Here is a 12,669-nt window from a genome sequence, read left to right as displayed (position 1 = left end):
GCGAAAGGCTTCTTGAGGGGAAAGCTGTAACTCTGTGAGATGATTTCACAGAACACAGAGAAGTTTCTCAGAAAGCTTCTTTCTCTTTGTTAGCGGAGGACATTTCCTTTGGCCCTATAGTCTTCAAAGGGATCCGAAATATCTGTTCTCAGATTCCACAGAAATAAGGCTAGCAAAGAGATCCACAAAATACAGATGTAACTCTGTGAAATGAATTAACAGAACACTAAGGAGTTTCTCAGAAAGCTTCTTTCCAGATTTCATCTGAGGATATTTCCTTTTTCACCCTAGCCCTCTAAGCCTTCCAAATATCATTTTGCCAATTCCACAATAACTGTTTTAGCGAAAGGCTGCTTGAGGGTAAAGCTGCAACTCTGTGAGATGATTTCACAGAACACAAAGAAGTCTCTCAGAAAGCTTCTTTCTCTTTGTTATCGGAGGATATTTCTTTGACCCTATAGTCTTCAAAGGGATCCGAATTATCTGTTCTCAGATTCCACAGAAATAAGGCTAGCAAAGAGAACCACGAAATACAGATGTAGATCTGTGAGATGAATTAACAGAACACCAAGCAGTTTCTCAGAAAGCTTCTTTCCAGATTTCATCTGAGGATATTTTCTTTTTCACCATAGCCCTCTATGGGCTTCCAAATATCACTTTGCCAATTCCAGAAGAACTATATTCGTGAAAGACTTCTGAGGAGAAAGCTGTAACTCGGTGAGATGATTTCACAGAACACAAAGAAGTTTCTCTGAAAGCTACTTCCTCTTTGTTATCGGAGGATATTTCCTTTGGCCCTATAGTCTTGAAAGGGATCCGAAATATCTGTTCTCAGATTCCACAGAAATAAGGCTAGCAAAGAGATCCACGAAATACAGATGTACCTCCGTGAGTGGAAGTCACACATCACAGAGCAGTTTCTCAGAAAGCTTCTTTCCAGATTTCATCTGAGGATATTCCCTTTTTCACCAAAGACCTCTATGGGCTTCTAAATATCACTTTGCCAATTCCACAAGAACTGTCTTAGCGAAAGGCTTCTTGAGGGGAAAGCTGTAACTCTGTGAGATGATTTCACAGAACACAAAAAAGTTTCTCAGAAAGCTTCTTTCTCTTTGTTATCGGGGGATGTTTCCTTTGGCCCTATATTCTTCAAAGGGATCCGAAATATCTGTTCTCAGATTCCACAGAAATAAGGCTAGCAAAGAGATCCACGAAGTACAGATATAACTCTGTTAGATGAATTAACAGAAACCTAAGCAGTTTCTCAGAAAGCTTCTTTCCAGATTTCATCTGAGGATATTTCCTTTTTCACCATAGCCCTCTTTGGGCTTCCAAATGTCACTTTGCCAATTCCACAAGAACTGTCTTAGCGAAAGGCTTCTTGAGGGGAAAGCTGTAACTCTGTGAGATGATTTCACAGAACACAAACAAGTTTCACAGAAAGCTTCTTTCTCTTTGTTATCGGAGGATATTTCCTTTGGGCCTGTAGTCTTCAAAGGGATCCGAAATATCTGTTCTCAGATTCCACAGAAATAAGGCTAGCAAAGAGATCCACGAAATACAGATTTAACTCTGTGAGATGAATTAACAGAACACTAAGCAGTTTCTCAGAAAGCTTCTTCCAGATTTCATCTGAGGATAATCCTTTTTTCCCCATAGCCCTCTATGGGCTTCGAAATATCACTTTGCCATTTCCACAAGAACTGTCTTAGCGAAAGGCTTCTTGAGGGGAAAGCTGTAACTCTGTGAGATGATTTCACAGAACACAAAGTAGTTTCTCAGAAAGCTTCTTTCTCTTTGTTATCGGAGGCTATTTCCTTTGGCCCTGTTGTCTTCAAAGGAATCTGAAATATCTATTCTCAGATTCCGCAAAAATAAGGCTAGCAAAGATATCCACGAAATACAGATGTAACTCAGTGAGTGGAAGTCACACATCACAGAGTAGTTTCTCAGAAAGCTTCTTTCCAGATTTCATCTGAGGATATTTCCTTTTTCGTCACTTCCCTCTATGGGCTTCGAAATATAACTTTGCCAATTCCACAAGAACTGTCATACAAAAGGCTTCTTTAGGGGAAAGCTGTAACTCTGTGAGATGATTTCACAGAACACAAAGAAGTTTCTCAGAAAGCTGCTTTCTGTTTTTTATCGGAGGATATTTCCTTTTGCCCTATAGTCTTCAAAGGGATCCGAAATATCTGTTCTGAGATTCCACAGAAATAAGGCTAGCAAAGAGATCCACGAAATACAGATGTAACTCTGTGAGATGAATTAACAGAACACTAAGCAGTTTCTCAGAAAGCTTCTTTCCAGATTTCATCTGAGGATATTTCCTTTTTCTCCATAGCCCTCTATGGGCTTCCAAATATCACTTTGCCAATTCCACAATAACTATATTAGCGAAAGGCTTCTCAAGTGGAAAGCTGTAACTCTGTGAGATGATTTCACAGAACACAAAGAAGTTTCTCAGAAAGCTTCTTTCTCTTTGTTTTCGCAGAATATTTCCTTTGGCCCTCTAGTCTTCAAAGGGATCCGAAATATCTGTTCTCAGATTCCACAGAAATAAGGCTAGCAAAGAAATCCACGAAATACAGATGTAACTCTGTGAGTGGAAGTCACACATCCCAGAGCAGTTTCTCAGAAAGCTTCTTTGCAGATTTCATCTTAGGATATTTCCTTTTTCACCATAGCCCTCTATGGGCTTCCAAATATCACTTTGCCAATTCCACAAGAACTGTCTTAGCGAAAGGCTTCTTAAGGGGAAAGCTGTAACTCTGTGAGATGATTTCACAGAACACCAAGAAATTTCTCAGAAAAATTCTTTCTCTTTGTTATCGGAGGATATTTCCTTTGGCCCTGTAGTCTTCAAAGGGATCCGAAATATCTGTTCTCAGATTCCACAGAAATAAGGCTAGCAAAGATATCCACGAAATACAGATGTAACTCTCTGAGATAAATTAACAGAACACTAAGCAGTTTCTCAGAAATCTTCTTTGCAGATTTCATCTTAGGATATTTCCTTTTTCACCATAGCCCTCTATGGGCTTCCAAATATCACTTTGCCAATTCCACAAGAACTGTCTTAGCGAAAGTCTTCGGAGGGGAAAGCTGTAACTCTGTGTGATGATTTCACAGAACACAAAGAAGTTTCTCAGAAAGCTTCTTCCTCTTTGTTATCGGAGGATATTTCCTTTGGCCCTATAGTCTTCAAAGGGATCCGAAATATCTGTTCTCAGATTCCACAGAAATAAGGCTCCAAAGAGATCCACGAAATACAGATGTAACTCTGTGAGTGGAAGTCACACATCACAGAGCAGTTTCTCAGAAAGCTTCTTTCCAGATTTCATCTGAGGATATTTCCTTTTTCACCACAGCCCTCTATGGGCTTCCAAATATCACTTTGCCAATTCCACAAGAACTGTCTTAGCGAAAGGCTTCTTGAGGGGAAAAATGTAGCTCTGTGAGATGATTTCACAGAACAAAAAGAATTTTCTCAGAAAGCTTCTTTCTCTTTGTTATCGGAGGATATTTCCTTTGGCCCTATAGTCTTCAAAGGGATCCGAAATATCTGTTCTCAGATTCCACAGAAATAAGGCTAGCAAAGAGATCCACGAAATACAGATGTAACTCTGTGAGTGGAAGTCACACATCACAGAGCAGTTTCTCAGAAAGCTTGTTTCCACATTTCATCTGAGGATATTTCCGTTTTCACCATAGCCCTCTAAGGGCTTCCCAATATCACTTTGCCAATTCCACAAGAACTGTTTTAGCGAAAGGCTTCTTGATGGGAAAGCTGTAACTCTGTGAGATGATTTCACAGAACACAAAGAAGTTTCTCAGAAAGCTTCTTTATCTTTGTTATCGGGGGATATTTCCTTTGGCCGTATAGTCTTCAAAGGGATCCGAAATATCTGTTCTCAGATTCCACAGAAATAAGGCTAGCAAAGAGATCCACGAAATACGGATGTAACTTTGTGAGATGAATTAACAGAACACTAAGCAGTTTCTCAGAAAGCTTCTTTCCAGATTTCATCTGAGGATATTTCCTTTTTCACCATAGCCCTCTAAGGGCTTCCAAATATCACTTTGCCAATTCCACAAGAACTGTTTTAGCGAAAGGCTTCTTGATGGGAAAGCTGTAACTCTGTGAGATGATTTCACAGAACACAAAGAAGTTTCTCAGAAAGCTTCTTTCTCTTTGTTATCGGAGGATATTTCCTTTGACCCTACAGTCTTCAAAGGGATCCGAAATATCTGTTCTCAGATTCCACAGAAATAAGGCTAGCAAAGAGATCCACGAAATACAGATGTAACGCTGTGAGTGAAAATCACACATCACAGAGCAGTTTCTCAGAAATCTTCTTTCCAGATTTCATCTGAGGATATTTCCTTTTTCAACATAGCCCTCTATGGGCTTCCAAATATCACTTTGCCAATTACACAAGAACTGTCTTAGCGAAAGGCTTCTTGAGGGGAAAGCTGTAACTCTGTGAGATGATTTCACAGAACACAAAGAAGTTTCTCAGAAAGCTTCTTTCTCTTTGTTATAGGGGTTTATTTCCTTTGGCCCTATCGTCTTCAAAGGGATCCTAAATATCTGTTCTCAGATTACACAGAAATAAGGCTAGCAAAGAGATCCACGAAATACAGATGTAACTCTGTGAGTGGAAGTCACACATCACAGAACAGTTTCTCAGAAAGCTTCTTTCCAGATTTCATCTGAGGATATTTCCTTTTTCACCTTAGCCTTCCATGGGCTTCCAAATATCACTTTGTCAATTCCACAAGAACTGTCTTAGCGAAAGGCTTTTTGAATGGAATGCTGTAACTCTGTGAGATGATTTCACAGAACACAAGGAAGTTTCTCAGAAAGCTTCTTTCTCTTTCTTATCGGAGGATATTTCCTTTGGCCCTATACTCTTCAAAGGGATCCGAAATATCTGTTCTCAGATTCCACAGAAATAAGGCTAGCAAAGAGATCCACGAAATAGAGATGTAACTCTGTGAGTGGAAGTCACACATCACAGAGCAGTTTCTCAGAAAGCTTCTTTCCATATTTCATCTGAGATTATTTCCTTTTTAACCATAGCCCTCTATGGGCTTCCAAATATCACTTTGCCAATTCCACAAGAACTGTCTTAGCGAAAGGCTTCTTGAGGGGAAAGCTGTAACTCTGTGAGATGATTTCACAGAACACCAAGAAGTTTCTCAGAAAGCTTCTTTCTCTTTGTTATCGGAGGATATTTCCTTTGGCCCCATAGTCTTGAAAGGGATCCGAAATATCTGTTCTCAGATTCCACAGAAATAAGGCTAGCAAAGAGATCCATGAAATTCAGAGGTAACTCAGTGAGATGAATTAACAGAACACTAAGCAGTTTCTCAGAAAGCTTCTTTCCAGATTTCATCTGAGAATATTTCCTTTTTCAACATATCTCCCTATGGGCTTCCAAATATCACTTTGCCAATTCCACAAGAACTGTCTTAGCGAAAGGCTTCTTGAGGGGAAAGCTGTAACTCTGTGATATGATTTCACAGAACACAAAGAAGTTTCTCAGAAAGCTCCTTTCTCTTTGTTATCGGAGGATATTTCCTTTGGCCCTATAGTCTTCAAAGGCATCCGAAATGTCTGTTCTCAGATTCCACAGAAATAAGGCTAGCAAAGAGACCCACGAAATACAGATGTAACACTGTGAGTGGAAGTCACACATCACAGAGGAGTTCCTCAGAAAGCTTCTTTCCAGATTTCATCTGAGGATATTTCCTTTTTCACCGTAGCCCTCTATGGGCTTCCAAATATCACTTTGCCAATTCCACAGGAATTGTCTTAGCGAAAGGCTTCATGAGGGGAAAGCTGTAACTCTGTGAGATGATTTCACAGAACACAAAGAAGTTTCTCAGAAAGCTTCTTTCTCTTTGTTATCAGAGGATATTTCCTTTGGCCGTATAGTCTTCAAAGGGATCCGAAATATCTGTTCTCACATTCCACAGAAATAAGGCTAGCAAAGAGATCCACGAAATACAGATATAACTCTGTGAGATGAGTTAACAGAACACTAAGCAGTTTCTGAGAAAGCTTCTTTCCAGATTTCATCTGAGAATATTTCCTTTTTCAACATAGCCCTCTATGGGCTTCCAAATATCACTTTGCCAATTCCACAAGAACTGTCTTAGCGAAAGGCTTCTTGAGGGGAAAGCTGTAACTCTGTGAGATGATTTCACAGAACACAAAGAAATTTCTCAGAAAGATTATTTCTCTTTGTTATCGCAGGATATTTCCTTTGGCCCTATAGTCTTCAATGTGATCCGAAATATATGTTCTCAGATTCCACAGAAATAAGGCTAGCAAAGAGATCCACGAAATACAGATGTAACTCTGTGAGATGAATTAACAGAACACTAAGCAGTTTCTCAGAAAGCTTCTTTCCAGATTTCATCTGAGGATATTTGGTTTTTCACCATAGCCCTCTTTGGGCTTCCAAATATCACTTTGCTAATTCCACAAGAACTGTCTTAGCGAAAGGCTTCTTGAGGGAAAAGCTGTAACTCTGTGAGTTGATTTCACAGAACACAAAGAAGTTTCTCAGAAAGCTTCTTTCTCTTTGTTATCGGAGGATATTTCCTTTGGCCCTATAGTCTTCAAAGGGATCCGAAATATCTGTTCTCAGATTCCACAGAAATACGGCTAGAAAAGAGATCCACGACATACAGATGTAGCTCTGTGAGATGAATTAACGGAACACCAAGCAGTTTCTCAGAAAGCTTCTTTCCAGATTTCAACTGAGGATAGTTCCTTTTTCACCATAACCCTCTAAGGGCTTCCAAATATCACTTTGCCAATTCCACAAGAACTATCTTAGCGAAAGGCTTCTTGAGGGGAAAGCTGTAACTCTGTGAGATGATTTCACAGAATGCAAAGAAGTTTCTCAGAAAGCTTCTTTCTCTTTGTTATCGGAGGATATTTCCTTTGGCCCTATAGTCTTCAAAGGGATCCGAAATATCTGTTCTCAGATTCCACAGAAATAAGGCTAGCAAAGAGATCCACGAAATACAGATGTAACTCTGTGAGTGGAAGTCACACATCACAGAGCAGTTTCTCAGAAAGCTTCTTTCCAGATTTCATCTGAGGATATTTCCTTTTTCACCATAGCCCTCTATGGGCTTCCAAATATCACTTTGCCAATTCCACAAGAACTGTCTTAGCGAAAGGCGTCTTGAGGGGAAAGCTGTAGCTCTGTGAGATGATTTCACAGAACAGAAAGAAGTTTCTCAGAAAGCTTCTTTCTCTTTGGTATCGGAGGATATTTCCTTTGGCCCTATAGTCTTCAAAGGGATCCCAAATATCTGTTCTCAGATTCCACAGAAATAAGGCTAGCAAAGAGATCCACGAGATACAGATGTAACTCTGTGAGTGGAAGTCACACATCACAGAGCAGTTTCTCAGAAAGCTTCTTTCCACATTTCATCTGAGGATATTTCCTTTTTCACCATAGCCCTCTTTGGGCTTCCAAATATCACTTTGCCAATTCCACAAGAACTTTCTTAGCGAAAGGCTTCTTGAGGGGAAAGCTGTAACTCTGTGAGATGATTTCACAGAACACAAAGAAGTTTCTCAGAAAGCTTCTTCCTCTTTGTTATCGGAGGATATTTCCTTTGGCCCTATAGTCTTCAAAGGGATCCGAAATATCTGTTCTCAGATTCCAGAGAAATAAGGCTAGCAAAGAGATCCACGAAATACAGATATAACTCTGTGAGGGGAAGTCACACATCACAGAGCAGTTTCTCAGAAAGCTTCTTTCCAGATTTCATCTGAGGATATTTCCTTTTTCACCATAGCCCTCTATGGGCTTCCAAATATCACTTTGCCAATTCCACAAGAACGGTCTTAGCGAAAGCCTTCTTGAGGGGAAAGCTGTAACTCTGTGAGATGATTTCACAGAACACAAAGAAATTTCTCAGAAAGATTCTTTCTCTTTGTTATCGGAGGATATTTCCTTTGGCCCTATAGTTTTCAAAGGGATCCGAAATATCTGTTCTCAGATTCCACAGAAATAAGGCTAGAAAAGAGATCCACGAAACACAGATGTAACTCTGTGAGATGAATTAACAGAACACTAAGCAGTTTCTCAGAAAACTTCTTTCCAGATTTCTTCTGAGGATATTTCCTTTTCCACCATAGCCCTCTATGGGCTTCCAAATATCACTTTGCCAAATCCACAAGAACTGTTTTAGCGAAAGGCTTCTTGAGGGGAAAGCTGTAACTCTGTGAGATGATTTCACAGAACACAGAGAAGTTTCTCAGAAAGCTTCTTTCTCTTTGTTATCGGAGGATATTTCCTTTGGCCCTATAGTCTTCAAAGGGATCCGAAATATCTGTTCTCAGATTCCACAGAAATAAGGCTAGCAAAGAGATCCACAAAATACAGATGTAACTCTGTGAAATGAATTAACAGAACACTAAGGAGTTTCTCAGAAAGCTTCTTTCCAGATTTCATCTGAGGATATTTCCTTTTTCACCCTAGCCCTCTAAGCCTTCCAAATATCATTTTGCCAATTCCACAATAACTGTTTTAGCGAAAGGCTGCTTGAGGGTAAAGCTGCAACTCTGTGAGATGATTTCACAGAACACAAAGAAGTCTCTCAGAAAGCTTCTTTCTCTTTGTTATCGGAGGATATTTCTTTGACCCTATAGTCTTCAAAGGGATCCGAATTATCTGTTCTCAGATTCCACAGAAATAAGGCTAGCAAAGAGAACCACGAAATACAGATGTAGATCTGTGAGATGAATTAACAGAACACCAAGCAGTTTCTCAGAAAGCTTCTTTCCAGATTTCATCTGAGGATATTTTCTTTTTCACCATAGCCCTCTATGGGCTTCCAAATATCACTTTGCCAATTCCAGAAGAACTATATTCGTGAAAGACTTCTGAGGAGAAAGCTGTAACTCGGTGAGATGATTTCACAGAACACAAAGAAGTTTCTCTGAAAGCTTCTTCCTCTTTGTTATCGGAGGATATTTCCTTTGGCCCTATAGTCTTGAAAGGGATCCGAAATATCTGTTCTCAGATTCCACAGAAATAAGGCTAGCAAAGAGATCCACGAAATACAGATGTACCTCCGTGAGTGGAAGTCACACATCACAGAGCAGTTTCTCAGAAAGCTTCTTTCCAGATTTCATCTGAGGATATTCCCTTTTTCACCAAAGACCTCTATGGGCTTCCAAATATCACTTTGCCAATTCCACAAGAACTGTCTTAGCGAAAGGCTTCTTGAGGGGAAAGCTGTAACTCTGTGAGATGATTTCACAGAACACAAAAAAGTTTCTCAGAAAGCTTCTTTCTCTTTGTTATCGGGCGATGTTTCCTTTGGCCCTATATTCTTCAAAGGGATCCGAAATATCTGTTCTCAGATTCCACAGAAATAAGGCTAGCCAAGAGATCCACGAAGTACAGATATAACTCTGTTAGATGAATTAACAGAAACCTAAGCAGTTTCTCAGAAAGCTTCTTTCCAGATTTCATCTGAGGATATTTCCTTTTTCACCATAGCCCTCTTTGGGCTTCCAAATGTCACTTTGCCAATTCCACAAGAACTGTCTTAGCGAAAGGCTTCTTGAGGGGAAAGCTGTAACTCTGTGAGATGATTTCACAGAACACAAACAAGTTTCACAGAAAGCTTCTTTCTCTTTGTTATCGGAGGATATTTCCTTTGGGCCTGTAGTCTTCAAAGGGATCCGAAATATCTGTTCTCAGATTCCACAGAAATAAGGCTAGCAAAGAGATCCACGAAATACAGATTTAACTCTGTGAGATGAATTAACAGAACACTAAGCAGTTTCTCAGAAAGCTTCTTCCAGATTTCATCTGAGGATAATCCTTTTTTCCCCATAGCCCTCTATGGGCTTCGAAATATCACTTTGCCATTTCCACAAGAACTGTCTTAGCGAAAGGCTTCTTGAGGGGAAAGCTGTATCTCTGTGAGATGATTTCACAGAACACAAAGTAGTTTCTCAGAAAGCTTCTTTCTCTTTGTTATCGGAGGCTATTTCCTTTGGCCCTGTTGTCTTCAAAGGAATCTGAAATATCTATTCTCAGATTCCGCAAAAATAATTCTAGCAAAGATATCCACGAAATACAGATGTAACTCAGTGAGTGGAAGTCACACATCACAGAGTAGTTTCTCAGAAAGCTTCTTTCCAGATTTCATCTGAGGATATTTCCTATTTCATCACTTCCCTCTATGGGCTTCGAAATATAACTTTGCCAATTCCACAAGAACTGTCATACAAAAGGCTTCTTAAGGGGAAAGCTGTAACTCTGTGAGATGATTTCACAGAACACAAAGAAGTTTCTCAGAAAGCTTCTTTCTGTTTTTTATCGGAGGATATTTCCTTTTGCCCTATAGTCTTCAAAGGGATCCGAAATATCTGTTCTGAGATTCCACAGAAATAAGGCTAGCAAAGAGATCCACGAAATACAGATGTAACTCTGTGAGATGAATTAACAGAACACTAAGCAGTTTCTCAGAAAGCTTCTTTCCAGATTTCATCTGAGGATATTTCCTTTTTCTCCATAGCCCTCTATGGGCTTCCAAATATCACTTTGCCAATTCCACAATAACTATATTAGCGAAAGGCTTCTCAAGTGGAAAGCTGTAACTCTGTGAGATGATTTCACAGAACACAAAGAAGTTTCTCAGAAAGCTTCTTTCTCTTTGTTTTCGCAGAATATTTCCTTTGGCCCTCTAGTCTTCAAAGGGATCCGAAATATCTGTTCTCAGATTCCACAGAAATAAGGCTAGCAAAGAAATCCACGAAATACAGGTGTAACTCTGTGAGTGGAAGTCACACATCACAGAGCAGTTTCTCAGAAAGCTTCTTTGCAGATTTCATCTTAGGATATTTCCTTTTTCACCATAGCCCTCTATGGGCTTCCAAATATCACTTTGCCAATTCCACAAGAACTGTCTTAGCGAAAGGCTTCTTAAGGGGAAAGCTGTAACTCTGTGAGATGATTTCACAGAACACCAAGAAATTTCTCAGAAAAATTCTTTCTCTTTGTCATCGGAGGATATTTCCTTTGGCCCTGTAGTCTTCAAAGGGATCCGAAATATCTGTTCTCAGATTCCACAGAAATAAGGCTAGCAAAGATATCCACGAAATACAGATGTAACTCTGTGAGATAAATTAACAGAACACTAAGCAGTTTCTCAGAAATCTTCTTTGCAGATTTCATCTTAGGATATTTCCTTTTTCACCATAGCCCTCTATGGGCTTCCAAATATCACTTTGCCAATTCCACAAGAACTGTCTTAGCGAAAGTCTTCGGAGGGGAAAGCTGTAACTCTGTGTGATGATTTCACAGAACACAAAGAAGTTTCTCAGAAAGCTTCTTCCTCTTTGTTATCGGAGGATATTTCCTTTGGCCCTATAGTCTTCAAAGGGATCCGAAATATCTGTTCTCAGATTCCACAGAAATAAGGCTCCAAAGAGATCCACGAAATACAGATGTAACTCTGTGAGTGGAAGTCACACATCACAGAGCAGTTTCTCAGAAAGCTTCTTTCCAGATTTCATCTGAGGATATTTCCTTTTTCACCACAGCCCTCTATGGGCTTCCAAATATCACTTTGCCAATTCCACAAGAACTGTCTTAGCGAAAGGCTTCTTGAGGGGAAAAATGTAGCTCTGTGAGATGATTTCACAGAACAAAAGAATTTTCTCAGAAAGCTTCTTTCTCTTTGTTATCGGAGGATATTTCCTTTGGCCCTATAGTCTTCAAAGGGATCCGAAATATCTGTTCTCAGATTCCACAGAAATAAGGCTAGCAAAGAGATCCACGAAATACAGATGTAACTCTGTGAGTGGAAGTCACACATCACAGAGCAGTTTCTCAGAAAGCTTGTTTCCACATTTCATCTGAGGATATTTCCGTTTTCACCATAGCCCTCTAAGGGCTTCCCAATATCACTTTGCCAATTCCACAAGAACTGTTTTAGCGAAAGGCTTCTTGATGGGAAAGCTGTAACTCTGTGAGATGATTTCACAGAACACAAAGAAGTTTCTCAGAAAGCTTCTTTCTCTTTGTTATCGGAGGATATTTCCTTTGACCCTACAGTCTTCAAAGGGATCCGAATTATCTGTTGTCAGATTCCACAGAAATAAGGCTAGCAAAGAGATCCACGAAATACAGATGTAGCTCTGTGAGATGAATTAACAGAACACTAAGCAGTTTCTCAGAAAGCTTCTTTCCAGATTTCATCTGAGGATATTTCCTTTTTCACCATAGCCCTCTATGGGCTTCCAAATATTACGTTGCCAATTCCACAAGAACTATATTAGCGAAAGGCTTCTTGAGGGGAACGCTGTAACTCTGTGAGATGATTTCACAGAACACAAAGAAGTTTCTCAGAAAGCTTCTTCCTCTTTGTTATCGGAGGATATTTCCTTTGGCCCTATAGTCTTCAAAGGGATCCGAAATATCTGTTCTCAGATTCCAGAGAAATAAGGCTAGCAAAGAGATCCACGAAATACAGATATAACTCTGTGAGATGAGTTAACAGAACACTAAGCAGTTTCTCGGAAAGCTTCTTTCCAGAGTTCATCTGAGAATATTTCCTTTTTCAACATAGCCCTCTATGGGCTTCCAAATATCACTTTGCCAATTCCACAAGAAC

The sequence above is a fragment of the Macaca fascicularis genome, chromosome 20, assembly GCF_037993035.2.
Source record: "Macaca fascicularis isolate 582-1 chromosome 20, T2T-MFA8v1.1".
Taxonomy (NCBI): Eukaryota; Metazoa; Chordata; class Mammalia; order Primates; family Cercopithecidae; genus Macaca; species Macaca fascicularis.
This window is presented reverse-complemented; position numbering follows the sequence as displayed.